This window comes from Oratosquilla oratoria, chromosome 31 (genome assembly GCF_046742065.1).
Source record: "Oratosquilla oratoria isolate Oo_2021 chromosome 31, ASM4674206v1, whole genome shotgun sequence".
NCBI classification, from domain to species: domain Eukaryota; kingdom Metazoa; phylum Arthropoda; class Malacostraca; order Stomatopoda; family Squillidae; genus Oratosquilla; species Oratosquilla oratoria.
In genome coordinates this window covers 34820163-34825162 of record NC_134807.1, presented here as the reverse complement: position 1 = coordinate 34825162, position 5000 = coordinate 34820163, and positions in this window count along the sequence as shown.

Genomic DNA, 5000 nt, shown 5'->3' with positions numbered 1-5000 from the left:
AGTGCAAAAACTATACAAGAATTTAAGATCAGACTGGATGCTGAAAAATACAAAAGCGGGTCACTACGAGCATAGCTCTCTCCCCGTAAAATACAACTAGGCAAATACAACTAGGTAAATACACACACACACACACACACACACACACACACACACACACACACACACACACACACACACACACACACACACACACACACACACACACACACACGGAATGAAATGCAGAGACTTACCTCTGGCAGAATTTCCGCCATGAGAACCTCCAGATGATGAACCGCTTCCGTAAGCGCTGCCTCCGGAAGAACCAGTCGAACTTCCTCCGGAACCGCTTCCGTAACCTCCTCCTGAGCCCCCGGAATGACTTCCTCCACTGTGACCACTTGACCCGGAACCGCCTCCACCACCGTATGCGGCCCCTACAGACCCGCCCCCGATGATTCCTCCAGTCCCAGAGCCGCCGCCGTATCCACCAGAGATGGAGATATCGCTGACACCGCCGTGGCTTCCACCAGAAGACCCTCCGAGGTATCCTCCTCCTCCTCCTCCTCCTCCTCCTCCTCCTCCTCCTCCTCCGGTAGAACCGCTTCCATACCCATCTCCTCTAGAACTACCGCCACCAACAGAACCGCCACTGTAACCACCAGTACTAGAACTACCAGAGTGGCCACCTCCGACAGCACTACCACCATATCCACCGCTGATAGAACCACCAGAACCTCCTCCATGTCCACCTCCAGTAGAACCGCCACTATATCCACCGCCTCCACTAGAACCACCACTGATGGAACCACCATTATAACCACTACCAGAACTGCTTCCATAGCCTCCCGTCGATATGCCACCAAGAGAACTGCCGACAGAGCCACCTCCAGTAGAACCGGTGCCATAGCCGCCTCCAGAAGAACCGCCACTGTGACCGCCTCCAAACGATACGACTCCAGAACCACCTCCTATGGATCCACCACCGTAAGAACCTCCTCCAGAAGAACCACCTCCAGTAGAACCGCCGCCATAGACACCTCCAGAAGAACCACCACTGTGACTGCCTCCGAAGGATCCACCTCCAGAACCACCTCCAAAGGATCCGCCTCCAGAACCACCTCCTATAGATCCGCCGCCGTAGGAACCTCCTCCAGAAGAACCTCCTCCAGTAGAGCCACCGCCATAGGCGCCTCCAGAGGAGCCACCACTGTGACCGCTTCCAAAGGATCCGCTTCCAGAACCACCCCCTATGGATCCTCCGCTGTAAGAACCTCTTCCGGAGAAACCTCCTCCGGTAGAACTGCCGCCATAGGCGCTTCCAGAAGAACCACCACTGTGACCACCTCTAGAACCACCTCCTATGGATCCTCCGCCGTAAGAGCCTCCACCAGAAGAACCGCTACTGTGACCGACTCCGAAGGATCCGCCTCCAGAACCACCTATGGATCCTCCGCCATAAGAACCTCCTCCAGAAGAACCACCACCGTGACCTCCGGCAGAACCACCCGAGTAAGCACCTCCGGATGAACCGCCGCCATGACCACCACTTCCGGTAGAGCTTCCTCCGTAACCTCCTCCGCTTCCTCCTCTTCCTCCAGTAGAACCGCCAATGGAACCGCCCTTGACAAAGCCGATGTTGCTACTGACAACGGCGATGCCTCCGACAGCCACAGAAGCTCCTAAAAAAAAAAAAAAAGCGACGTTAGTGATGACATCAATTTAGAGACTTTTCTATGAAGTATGGAAGACAGATGAGTGGCAGGGCGGTGAGGTAAACACAGAAACCAGCAGGAGTTTTTTATTCTCATACGTTGCCTCTGTGAGGAAGTCCTGGAAGGGAAGAAACGTAAGGGGAAAAAACATTCCAAAGGGTTTCTGTGTTTACGGCACCACCCTGTCAATCAGATTCATATATGTCATCATGGCCGTACATAAACTTATATACAATATGCAACTTTTTTCGTTCCAAGAGCAATTAGAAGCTGTCCCTTTGCTTCCATGCCCTCTATTTCGAAAGTCTCTTTATTCTTACCTCCTCCAGATCCGCTTCCAGGTCCTCCTCCATATCCACCACCGCTGCTGCTTCCTCCTCCTCCTCCAACGATGCCGCCTTTGCCCCCAGAGACTCCTCCTCCTCCTCCTCCTCCTCCGCTACCATATCCACCTCCTAATCCTCCGTTTACACTTCCTCCACCGTAACCCCCTCCTGATCCTCCTCCTCCTCCTCCTCCACTTCCTCCACCATATCCACTTCCTGACCCTCCTCCTCCTATTCCACCTCCTCCTCCTCCTCCACTTCCTCCACCATATCCACTTCCTGACCCTCCTCCTCCGATTCCACCTCCTCCAATTCCTCCGTAGCCACCTCCTCCTCCTCCTCCTCCTCCACTTCCTCCACCATATCCACTTCCTGACCCTCCTCCTCCGATTCCACCTCCTCCGTTTCCTCCGTAGCCACCTCCTCCTCCTCCTCCTCCACCCCCTGATCCGCCACTATGTCCTCCACTACCACTTCCGCTCCCTCCATATCCAGCTCCACTTCCGCCTCCTATTCCTCCACCACCGAATCCACCACCACCTCCACCGTATCCACCTCCACTTCCTCCACCTCCTCCATGTCCACCTCCCCCTCCTCCTCCTCCATAACCTCCTCCTCCTCCTCCTCCTCCTCCTCCAACACCACCTCCTCCTCCTCCTCCTGTACTTCCGCTGCTGTAGCCTCCACCTATGCTTCCACCTCTGTTGTCAGCGAATACAGATGACACCACAAGAAGAATAAGAAGGGTTGGGCGAGCTTTGGTCTTCTGGAGAAACAGGGGGAGATTAAGAGTCCGAGGGGGAGAGAGAGTGATAGACAAGTAGACAGATAGGGCGAGAGGTAAAGAGAGAGAAAGCGAGAGATAAAGAGAAAGATAGAGAAAGCGCGTGCGAGAAAAAAAGAAATCACGCGCGAGAGAAAGAAAGAGAGAGGTGGGGGAAGAGAAAAAACATAATTAGTAACCGTTGTGCAACATATGGTCTTCTAGATAAATAAAGATAAATCAAAACCACTTATAAGCTTGAACAAAGTTGTTGTATCTGAAACGACACACCACTGCAAATAATAGCCGTATGTCCTCTGAGCATAAGATCTGTAATAGCTGAAGTGATGTGCGCCTTGTGTCTCACATTGTCATTCAATTATGTTATCTTTATGTGGCCCCAACGCCATAAACCATGAAAACACCATATGGGAAGGAAGTCTTTCATGAGACGACGTTTTGCTCAAGAGTTATATCAAAGAACATGAGCTAAAGGTTTGAATGAAGGAAACGTTATACCAGTTAAGAATTCGTCCTCGCCTACTGGGTTTCCTGACTTGCTTGTCGCCAGTTGCCTTTCTCTTTCACCTTCAACCATAATGAAAACTAATTCGCATTGGATAATATTACTGATGATGTAGGGATAGTTTTTAGGACACTGTTAAGGGGACAACGCGTGTGCATGTGTGTGTATTCACCTCGGATCTGCTGCAGTCTCTGTCGAGACAGCCAGACACCACCCTACGGCAGTGAGCTCAGAGCTCATTATTTGCCGATCTCTGGGTAGGTCTGAGACCACTCACACACCACACACCGGGACAGCAAGGTCACAACTCCTTGACTAACGTCCCGTACCTACTCACTGCTAGGTGAACAGGGGTTACATGTGAAAGGAGACAAACCCAACTTATCTCCGCCCGGCCGGGGAATCGAACCCCGGTTCTCTGGCTTGTGTGTGTGTGTGTGTGTGTGTGTGTGTGTGTGTGTGTGTGTGTGTGTGTGTGTGTGTGTGTGTGTGTGCGTGCGTGCATGCGTGTGTGTGTGTGTGTGTGTATGTATGTGTGTGCGTGCGTGTGTGTGTGTGTGTGTGTTTGCGTGTGTGTATGTGTGTGTGTATTTGTGTGTGTGTGTGTGTGTGTGTGTGTGTGTGTGTGTGTGTGTGTGTGTGTGTGTGTGTGTGTGTGTGTGTGTGTGTGTGTGTGTGTGTGTGTGTGTGTGTGTGTGTGTGTGTGTGTGTGTGCGTGTGTGTGTGTGCGTGTGTGATTCACCACGGTCCTGGGTAACGTGCTGGACAAGTTATTAACTATTGTTACCATCCCGGATGAGACCTCGAAGTTCATATCTGACCCGAACTATGGTTAATGCTGTGACCTTAGAGACACACACGCACACGCAGTTCCTTGCCCTTTAGAGTTTGAGTGCCGGCTAACAGTGAAGTGATGCTGTAATTTTCGACCCTGGGCGAGACTCGAACTCGGAGTTAGCGGTGGAACGCGGTACCAGCACACTAGCTGTGTGTGTGTGTGTATTCACCTTGGTCTTTTGGATCACGTGTTGGACTCGTGATCGACAGCTATTTTCCTCCCGCAAGAGAGCTCAGAGCTCGTATGACCGATCTATGGGTAATGCTATGACTTTACACACACCTCCAACTCCCCGCCCACGAGAGTCGGAGTAACGACCCGAAGCGCAGCGATACCGAAATAATTTCGGTCCTGGGCAGGATTCGAACCAGGTACTGCCGCATCTCCGTGCTGGCAGTCCAGTACTCTATCAGCCGCGCCACCGAGTCGTATGTGTGTGTGTGTGTGTGTGTGTGTGTGTGTGTGTGTGTGTGTGTGTGTGTGTGTGTGTGTGTGTGTGTGTGTGTGTGTGTGATCACATATATGCATGTGTCTGATTACGTAACTGTTAGAACGTATGTATACCCCTTTATATTTAAGTGTATCTTCTTTTCTGACGTGGTACGTGTAACATTACTTTAAGAATCATGTTTTTGACCTTTGTAAGTAGAGTCCCTCATTCCAAGTTTGTTAGGTTACTGTAACTCTCATGATATACCATGGTTCTTCCGGTCGGTGAGTCTCAAATGAAGCTGCTCCTGCTGAGAGATCGAGGCGATTGATGGCTGAACGACGTCGGAGCGGTGTTATATAGCGTCTTGTCTGACTCCTCGCTTCACTAAAGACCTCTCCCTCCTCAAGAAGTCATATC